Source organism: Colossoma macropomum, unplaced genomic scaffold (assembly GCF_904425465.1).
Source record: "Colossoma macropomum unplaced genomic scaffold, Colossoma_macropomum, whole genome shotgun sequence".
Taxonomy (NCBI): domain Eukaryota; kingdom Metazoa; phylum Chordata; class Actinopteri; order Characiformes; family Serrasalmidae; genus Colossoma; species Colossoma macropomum.
The window spans coordinates 784,006-795,362 of record NW_023495267.1 but is presented as its reverse complement, the minus strand read 5'-3'; positions in this window follow the sequence as shown (position 1 = coordinate 795,362).

The window sequence follows — 11,357 nt, the reverse complement described above, 5'->3', positions numbered from 1 at the left end:
CTGTGGAGCTTTATGGAGGTACTGTGGGCTTAATTCCAGGAGACACCGATGAAGGAAGGTGCCCACTTGACAGCCCCTATGAAATGCTCACAAAGGCGTCTTTGTTGTTGCTAGTATTGTTAAGTTCCAGTGTAATTGACGTAGTGCACCCTGTTGTGGCTATACTGTTAGGTATAAGTACTTGCATCTGATAGTGCAAGTACTTGTACTTGGGAAGTCCCTAACCAATAGCATAAAGGATTTAACATCTTTTCCTGTGTATAGCTAAGTGTCCATGCACGGAGCAAAATAACATCATCTAGTATGCAACAAATGAAGCCATTACAAATTTTCCCAAACCTAGTGAAACACAGGCTCAACAGGTATCACACACAGAGAGAAAACCTTGAAGTCAACATTGTACAAATATCTACCTATGAGATAAAACCACTGAACGTAATATTATTAGCTATTTTCATTAAATTATTAAATGATGGCGTAATATAATGAATTAAATTTTTCTGTATATATCTGCAGTGAATATTAACACCTCCCCATGAGAAAAGTTTCACACAACTTCAAATATTCCTTGGGAAAATATACAGTCAAAATATCTAAAAAAATGTGGGTTATGGCTCTGAAACTATAACTAACAAGATCTGTTTTTCAGTTTGTTTATGCAGGACAAAATAACTTCTAGATGTTGTAGAATTATATTTATACTACACAGAATCAAAATCTGGTTGCAAGACAGTGAAATCTTGCAGAGATATTTTTGAAAATTGAAGATTTTTGTTCAAGTAAAAAATATTTCAATAACTTGTTTACTGTGAAACATTCAGCAAAAACTATTTACATAAATACATGTTGCACATTATCTTTAGGGTTTCTAAGATGTTCAGTAAAAATTTCTACCCAATCCAGCAAAAAATAAACAACTGGTGAGGCTTAGAGTGCACATACAAAGAATCCCAAAAAATGAGGGATTATGGTCTAGCGCTGTTTTCCAGGATTCGGTCTCGGCCCCTTAGTTCCAGTGAAGGCCGGTTAATGCCACAGCATTTAGATACATTTTACACAGCTATATGCTTTTAACTTTGGGGCAAGTTTGGGGAAGGCCCTTTCCTTTTCCAGCATTACTGTGCCCTTGTGCACAAAGCGAGGCCCATAAAGACATGGTTTGACCAGTGTGGTCATTGGGATGGAACACCTTTGGGATGGACTGGAACACTAAGTGTGAGCCAGGCCTGCTCATCCAACATCATTGCCTGATCTCACAAATGCTCTTTTGACCAAATGGGCACAAATTCCATGACCAGGGTTTTGTATTGTGTATTTTAATGTATTGTCATAGCAGGGATTTTATAAGCATTGCTGGAATCATTAAAGGGGAATTCCACATTTTTTAAAAAATGAAATGGGTAAGATGTAAAGTCATTTAGAGTGATCTGACATGAAATGTGTATTGTAAGGAAACATACTGTGAATTTCTTTACAATGATGGGGACTGGAACCAGGGGTCTTAATGTCTACAACATGAACGTTGCTTTTTTCTTTGTTATTCTAAAACTAGAACCTACATGTGTATTCTAGATTTAATGTGTAATATTTATAATGGTCACATAGCACTGAATCCAAAAAATACTTTACAGTGTTCTGTCTACTGCAATTCTTGTGATTAATGAAAATAATTGCTGTTATGGCTTTAGGCCAAAGACATATCGCAAAACTATCATAAAACAATGTCTCCGACATCAAGTAACATATTTGTAACCATTTCATGAAATAACTTCTGTGATGTAACTTTTAGAGGTGTTATGTACTTTGAATATCTGGTTCCTATCACAACCACAATAATTCTGACTCAGTAAGTTTCTCTAGGACAGAGCATTACACATCAAACCACTGAATGACTCTCTCTTTAAATAGCTTAACTATTTAATTGTACAGACATTTTGGAAAATTGGTGGAATTCTCTTTTAACGTCAAAACAATTTTGTGTCACTTCGTATCTTTGCCTTTCACAGCAGGAACAGCAGGCCATGAAGACCACTTCAGAGCTCAATTCCTGCTATTCTACACACACTGGATGAACTTTTTATTTTAAATTTCTTTACAATAAAGGCTAATAGTGTATTGTAATGGCAAAATCAGGGATTAATAAAGTACAACCATCATCATAATCATATAAACAGAAATCTATGCATTGTTAAATGAAGACAAGTCCAGGTATTATGACCAAGGTTTAGGAATTGTTGTTTATATACTTCTGTAATGCTGATTTTCTTTTCTTTTTCTGTAATGCTGATTTTTCTGTAAAGCTGCTTTGTGAAAACGCCTGTTGTGAAAAGAGCTATATAAATAAACTTTGCTTGCTTGCTTACGTGGGTGGGCAGCAGGGACATTTCTCATTTTCCTCCTCTCATTTTCTCCTCTTAACCTTCCCTTAATCTTCTCTGCTTCAGCCCTCTCTACTCTATTCCTATGTTCTAATCTCTTTTTCAGTCATCTCTTTTCTCCCCCCCCCCTGCTCTCTTCTGCTGTCTCTTCTCTCTTTTCCTCTGCTGAAAAAATGCCAATATATATGTGGAGGCCATCAGGAGTCTGTACACTAGGATTAGTGAGTTTTAGAGTGATGGTCTTAACCAACAGAATTTGATCCTTTTCTCACTCACCTCCAGGTCACCTGAACACACAGAGTGAACATGAAAGAGATATTATCAGTAAACAATAGGGGTGGGAATCGCCAAAAGGCCCCACTATATGATATTATCGTGATACTTAAGTCACAATATGATATTATTAAGACTTTAAACATATTGCGATATGTTGAGTATTGTGATAACATATATTGCGATCTGTTACCTTTTTCAACTACAAATACAGCCACCAGTTTTTTGTTGGCAGTCTCCTATTCTTGTGCTACATTTTGCAGGAGGTCTGCAATGTTGCCCCAGTGTAACTTTCATGTACTGCTCTAGTTTGGAGAATGTGAGACAGCAGTGGTGAGATAATGAAGTGTTATAGTCACATAGGAACGTCAAGTCAATGCCATGAATGAAACAAATATTTTCCACCCATGCTGCATTATATATTTATCTACCTATAAGACAGATAGATCATCTGACAGATACACACACACACACATCAAATTGTATATGAACACTGACATGAGACTGTGTCAACAATGACAGATTTATTTTTTGTTCTGATCATGTGCCCACCCATCACGAAAGACAGATCTCTCCCACTTCACCCAAAGAAGTTATATGAAATTTGTTGTTTTTCTTTTATATGAGAGAAGAAATGACTTTTTGTATTTGTTTACTAAAGGTGGCTTAGTTGTAACGCCGTGTAACAACTGAGCCCGCAGTACGGAGGCAGTATTTAAGCCCAGCGAGCACTTGCTGTGAGTTACATGGTTCAAAACGGTGCTGCGTTGTAGGCAACAAGATGGGGATTAAAGTAATATAAGATCGCATTCTGTGATTTGCAATACAAAAAACGTACGTTGGCTTTGCTCTCAATTACAAGGCAAAAGCAGCATCTTGTTCGAATTTTCTCGGTCCATCTTAAATAGCACAGCTGTTGCTTTCCGCACCATTTAAGGTAGAACGCGAAAATTCGAATAAGGAGCTGAAAATGAGAACAAAAAGCTCCCTATTACCCCAGTGGGCTGTATCAGCAAACAGTGCAGAGACTCGGCTCCTTGGAGGAAAATGAACCACAGGATGTTCGATTCACTGAATCAGTGAAATGAACGGAACTCTCCCAGCGCAGGAAGCCATCTAGCGCTTGACCGAGGAACTACACCGAGTTTTATTCAATTCTTATGATTTAAATTTGCGACATTGTGTTCACATTTACAAGCTTAACACTTGTGGGTTTTATTATTTTATTTTAATGGTTTATTTTATTTTGATACGCTACAGAACACAGTCCATGTAAACAGTCAAGCCCTGGATAATGTAGAGAAAGTCCAGGAAGAAGCGTGCCAAGTGAGAGAGCAGCTCGAGATCACTCAAATTGTGGAGATATAAGGTGGAACGGGAAATGAGAATAAGAAGCTAACCTAAACTGCTTCTAATTTCATTCCACTGTACGAGTTACAATCAGCAAAAAATGACAACAAAATAAATAAATTAACATCAGCCGTGAGAGATAAGTGAACCGAATCTGGTACGGACTGATACAGAAGGCATATTTCATTAATTTTTTTCCATTACCGATGTAGCTGTAACAAAGGCAAGAACTGCAAAAACTCAGTGTGGCAGCAAGAACACAAGAATGAAAACGCTAAAAAGGAGGAGGAGGACATATCTGAGCAGGTGGGCAGTGAGAAATACTAACCTTAATTTATTAACTAGCATTAGTTTATAGCATATTGACTGTCAAAATTATGTAACATTGAAGATAAAAGCTTTTGCCAGTTTTCATTCTATCACTAACCATAGTGGTTGTCTAAGTGTGGCATATAAATAATGAATTAGAGAAAGAAATTAACAACATAAAAATGCGCAGATTTTAGAAAAAGTTATTTTGGACAAAGGCAATGCTGTGTATGTGTGTTTGTGTGTGTAGTAGGAGAAATACAGTTACACTTTGTGGTGGGCTGATTTGCATATATACATAAATATATACATACAGCTGCAATCAGAATTATTCAACCCCCCGTTGCAAATTAGGTTTATTAGCTAAATTTATCAGCTTTCAGCTGTTTCGCAATAAACTAATCAAAAAACAACAATTTAAATAGCTCAACAGAACTAATATAGCAAGTGGTTTCTCAAAATTCAACACAAAATGTCACTTTTAACAACTACTGCAGTCTCAGAATTATTCAACCCAGAGAACAGAATCCCTCATAAAAGCACACATTTGTCTCAAGCACACCTGATTCAATTAATCTAGAAAACTGACCTCAGCCATGTTTGCTGTCATTGGTTAATGTTGTCTCTGTATGGTGGCATGTGAGGTGAGCCCTCATGCTCGTGGTATTTCCAGAGTATTTTACTTTCATGCGACACCCCTTGCATATGTCGTATCAATGTCTTTTGTCCCTCTGCTGACCTCACCAGAAAAAAAATAGTACCATCTAGTAGACAAGAAAAGGCAATGGATTCTATTATTCTAGTACCAAAAAAAAAAAAATTCATTTTCGCAGTTCATAAAGAAAAATATCGATACTTGGTGTCTGACTAAGAACCAAACAGCTACTGAACCCCAGTTGCAATCAGCTTACAGCAGCAATGATTTTATGAATTTCTTTAATAATGAAATTGAATATTTAAGCAAAAATGTCTAAATGCACTGTTAACCTCCACAAACCTGCTGCCCTGCAAAGTTAATCCAGATCTTGAGTACATTGTAACTGCAGCAGAGAGGGTAGAACCATTTGCCTAACTTCAACAAAGTAGTTAAACTGATTTCCTCCACAAACTGTTCTGCTTGCATATTAGCTTCAATTCCAACAAGTTTATTCAAAGAAATTTTGCCATAAATAACCAAGACTCTTCTGTCATTAAACTCCTCTCTTAGCCTTGGATATATATATATCAAAAGCTCAAGCAATAATTAGACCTCTGATTAAGAAACCTGATCTTCATCCCTGCAAGCTTTTAAATTATAGACCTATCTCAGATTCCCTTTATATCAAGTATTTTGGAAAAAGCTGTGGCACAACAACTAAGTTCCTATATGCATAGAAATCACATACACTATACTGCCAAAGTATTCACTTGTCTGCCTTCACACGCATATGAACTTGAGTGACATCCCATTCTTAATCCATAGGGTTTAATATGATGTCGGCCCACCCTTTGCAGCTATAACAGCTTCAACTCTTCTGGGAAGGCTTTCCACAAGGTTTAGGAGTGTGTTTATGGGAATTGTTGACCATTCTTCCAGAAGTGCATTTGGGAGGTCAGACACTGACGTTGGACGAGAAGGCCTGGCTCACAGTCTCCGCTCTAATTCATCCCAAAGGTGTTCTATCGGGCTGAGGTCAGGACTCTGTGCAGGCCAGTCAAGTTCTTCCACACCAAACTCGCTCACCCATGTCTTGATGGACCTTGCTTTGTGCACTGGTGCGCAGTCATGTTGGAACAGGAAGGGGCCGTCCCCAAACTGTTCCCACAAATTTGGGAGCAAGAAATTGTCTAAAATCTCTTGGTCTGCTGATGCATTAAGAGTTCCTTTCACTGGAACTAAGGGGCCGAGCCCAACTCCCGAAAAACAACCCCACACCATAATCCCCCCTCCACCAAACTTTACACTTGGTACAATGCAGTCAGACAAGTACCGTTGTCCTGGCAACCGCCAAACCCAGACTCATCCATCGGATTGCCAGATGGAGAAGAGTGATTCGTCACTCCAGAGAACACGTCTCCACTGCTCTAGAGTCAAGTGGCGGCGCGCTTTACACCACTGCATTTGACACTTTGCATTGCGCTTGGTGATGTAAGGCTTGGATGCAGCTGCTCGGCCATGGAAACCCGTTCCATGAAGCTCTCTACGCTGTTCTTGAGCTAATTTGAAGCCCACATGAAGTGTGGAGGTCTGTAGTGATTGACTCTGCAGAAAGTTGCCGACCTATGCACTTCAGCATCCACTGACCCTGCTCTGTCATTTTACGTGGCCTACCACTTCGTGGCTGAGTTGCTGTCGTTCCCAATCACTTCCACTTTGTTATAATATCACTGACAGTTGACTGTGGAATATTTAGTAGCGAGGAAATTTTACGACTAGACTTGTTGCACAGGTGGCATCCTACCACGGTACTACGCTGGAATTCACTGAGCTCCTGAGAGCGACCCATTCTTTCACAAATGTTTGCAGAAGCAGTCTGCATGCCTAGGTGCTTGGTTTTATACACCTGTGGCCATGGAAGTGATTGGAACACCTGAATTCAATGATTTGGATGGGTGAGTGAATACTTTTGGCAATATAGTGTATATGAAATATTTTAGTCTGGTTTTAGGCCACATCATATTACACAGACAGCACTAGTGAAAATTGCAAATGATCGCTTATTATTCTCTGACCAAGGAAACATATCTTTGCTGGGTCTGCTTGATCTTAGTGCAGGATTTGATATGATAGACCACTCTATCTTATAGGTAGGCTAGAAAACCTCGTAGGAGTAACATGAATAGCTCTTTCCTGGTTCTTACCTGAGTGATCGCTCTCAGTTTATGAATGTAAACAGTGAATCATCTGTTCTTGCAAAAGTAAAGTATTGTGTTCCACAAGGCTCTGTTTTAAGACCAGTATTATTCACATTATATATGCTGGGTACCATTGTCAGGCATTAATTTCCACTGCTGCGATAATCACACACAATTGTATATATCAACCAAACCAGATGACAAACTTCAACTTCATAAGATTGAGGACTGTATAAAAAACATGAAAGACCGGATGTCGAGTAACTTCCTCCTGCTGAACTCAGATAAAAAAGAGGTTCTGCTTCTTGGTCCAAAAGCTGCTAGAAACAAACTATCTAATTTAACACTTAGTTTCTGAGTTTTATCAGGTGCATCTGTAAAAGACTTTGGTGTCAAGATTCTGATCTGTCCTTAAATGCAGATTTAACCAATATTACTAGAACAGCTTTCCTTTATCTTCGCAGTATTGACAAATTAAGAAATGCACTGTCTCTACACGATGCAGAAAAGCTAGTTCATGCCTTTTTTGCTTCAAGGCTGGATAACTGCAATGCCCTGCTGTCTGGATGTAAGTTTCACTTAGTCCAGAATGCTGCAGTCAAAGTCCTCACAAGAACTAGAGAGTTTGACCATATAAGCCCAGTTTTATCAAAAGTCCATGGGTTGTCAGATAAATTCCACATTGAGTACAAGTTTCTCAAGGTGCAAGATCAAGGTGCTCAAAAATCACAAGGTGCTGGCTTACTATTAGTTCCTAGAATTGACAAAGCTACATCAGGAGGTAGAGCCTTTTAATACAAAGCCCCCTCATGCATTTACTCAAGACGGTGGAGTGGAGGGGTGCTGACATCTCAGGGAGCCCTCATGTCTTTCATACCTTTGTTACCTTCTAATAGGTAGACCTGCTAAAGTCTCTGCTGCTCTCTGTTAATACTGTATACTATAATTAATTACTCTTAACATAACTAACTTACTGTGTGTTTGTTTGCAGAGCTGAACATCTGTCCATCCTGTGCAGTCTGATGCTGTTGTTTCATCTGCCTTGATTGGGTGCCACTGCTCGCCTGCCTTCTAGGCCAGTTTGACCACCATGGAGCTTTCTGCTGTACAACGCTGTGCAAACCTCACCTGCATGAACTGGCCCTCCTGATGATACTGCTGCCAGCACAGACACAAACTATTTAATCATAGCCATTGCTTCACCTGCATTTCCCCTTTTCTGCTTTTTTAATACTTATAATATATAATAATAAATAAAACCTTATTCTCTGTTCATATTGCTCGTGTTGTTGTTTTACTATCTGGTGTCAACCAGAAGAGGATGGGTCCCCCTTTTGAGACTTGTTTTTTCTGATGGTTTCTTTCTCTTGCTCTTAGGGAGTTTTTCGCAATTGGCTTGCTCATGGGGGCTTGGACACAGATTTTTCTGTAAAGCTGCTTTGTGACAATGCCTGTTGTAAAAAGCACTATATAAACAAACTTTGACTTGACTTGACCTGACCTACCATTCTATTGAGGTGTTTGGTTATTGATGACCTGGCTGCTATCCCAGCCGTTTAGTAATGCTTGGCGGTAGGTTTTTCTGCTGAATGTTCAAGAATAGTGCCTTCACTAAAAAAGTGCTATGACTCCCGTGTCTCTTTCTTTGACAAGTCATCACATTGGTGATCAGAAGTGGGACTTCCCACTACTTAAGAGCAGTGCTACTATGAGCTCAAAAGGATGAGTGGTTGGACCAAGCCCAAACAAGAAGACTGTGAGGCAGCAAGGCAGGGACTGCAGCGGAAGCAGCACAGGAGGCCCAGCAGGAGTTCGGCCAGAGGACAGAGGACGGCGGTCAGCGAGGGCCTGACAGAGGAATGGAGTGGTGGCCTGGTGGCAGTGGCTGGGGCCTTCCAGTGATGCTGTGAGCAGGTGCCGGCGGCATGGATTGCCAAGGCTTTGAGCCAGGTCTCTAGCAAACACATGCAGCTCTCTCACTTGCGTTGATGTACGTGGTGGGTGGAGGAGGAAGCGGAGCCGTGACTGTAGTCGTAGCACAAGTATTGACGCCACGAGCTGCAAGGAGTTCTGCCGCCATGGGAAGGAGGATGCAGCACTCAGTCTCTCCTCTGGTGCTCCGGGCAGGAGAGCATGACCCTAGGGGGAGGACTGACAGCGTGTGTGGCTGAGAGAGCAGGCCCATGGTATGTGTTTTTGTTGAAATAGCATACAGTCCGAAGCCCCTGCTGTGGAGAGATTGCAGGGGAGTGACTCTTTGGACTTTGTGGGGTCACTCAGGCAGCTCTTTTTAAGAGGGGTGCTGTGTAGCATCCTGCTACTGGCTTGTTCGGCTGTGGCGTGGCCATGTGGAGCAACAATCACAGAGCTCTCTGAGAGAGCACCAGACAGGAAGAAAGAGAGAATTAAAACATATAAATAGTTGTAGTCACGGCTTAATCACTGTATATATGTACATGTTGGGCTGTGTCTCTGCTGGGTTATGGAGTAGTTGTGCAGTGCTAGTCCCTACTTTCCCGTTGAGGTGTGTGGTTATTGTCGTCTGTTATTCCAGCTGTTCAGTAGTCCTGTGCAGCAGTTTTCTCTGCTGAGCCTTCCTTGAAAACCATGATTCTTTGCCAAGTCGTCACAATATCAAGAAACACTGACTCATCTCTGGTACTGCTGTAAGCCTCTGTCTTCTTACTAGTACTCATTTTCCTACTGCTCTCAACTTACTTTTCTTTTTTTTTTACTTTACTTTTTTTTTCGGAGTCTGTCCAAAAAAACTGATGAATATCACTGCCACTTTTCCTCTTGCTTATGATGGCTCATTGTAAAGCACTTTAATCAAACAAACAATAGTAATGCTCTTTATCATAAGCAAGTACCACTACGCAGGATACTTCATGAATATGCAGTAAATGAAAGCTCTTATTTAATTAGTTGAACATGTCCGTGACCGTTGTTGGTCACTGTGTGAATGTGTAGCTAATTAACTTTCCAGGTAACTTATACCCCATTTACACCTGTTATGTATCCTGCATTGTAACCCAATAAGATTTTAGCCACATGCATATACACCTGGTAGTCAAATGCATCTCTGGTTATTCAGACTGAAATACAATAGTTGTGTGGGATGAAAGATGCAAATCTGCTCGTTACATGGGAACCAGTTACCAAATGTTTATCCATTCAGCCCCTTTGTCTGCCGTTTGTTTTGCAAAGTAGTATCTGTCCACATGCTATTAGGCATCACATGCCCCATGGGGAGGAGTTTTGGTTGTGCTGGGGGGTTTAGTCATCAAATGTGTCTTGGAGAGACAGCTGTGTTTACATTGCTATAACATGTGGCTCAAATGTGTCTCAGATCACCTCCTGAAGTGGTTTTAAGCGACCGGATTTGTATCTGTTACAAATGCATCTTGGTGTGTTTACACTTGCATTATTCGGTGGCTTGGCCTTTTCCAGAGTAATCCTGATACTCAAGACACTCAAGCATGAAATGACCAGGTGTAAATGTGGTGTTAGCTATGATAGCTAACGTTAGTGATGGTTGATTGGTTAGCACTCACAAATTGGCCCATTTTCACCAAAAAATTTCCACTTCATACAATTACCAACATTTTTCAGCAAAATATTTATTATTTCCACAATTATACATGCAAGTCAGAGACCTTATAAAGACTTTGCTGCAGTGAAGTGCTGGTATGGTAGTATTTTGTTACAATAATAGATGTCCCATCAACAACTGATGAGAAGACTGACAGATTCTACACACTAAAAAAATGACAGTTCTTCAAGGGTTCTTTAGTAAACAAAATGGTTCTATATAGAACCATGAACACTCAAAGAAACCCTTTGCATGATTAAAGGGATCTTTGCATCATGAAATGGTTCTTCAGATTGATGGAGAATGTGTTGAATATGGTTCCATATAGAACCTTTCTGAAACCTTTCTGTTCAATATAGCACCATAAAGGGTTCTTCTATTATTACAAGCTTGACACTGTAACAATAGAAGAACTCTTTTTAACACAGAAGAACCCTTTCATGATGCAAAGAACCCTTTAATCATGCAAAGGGTTATCTGAGCGTTCATGGTTATATATAGAACCATTTTCTTTACTAAAGAACCCTTAGAGAACCATCATTTTTAAGTGTGTAACATTATGCAAAGGTAGTGAACAGAATATTTTATTTATATTTCCTACAGCAGTATGCATTTAAGCA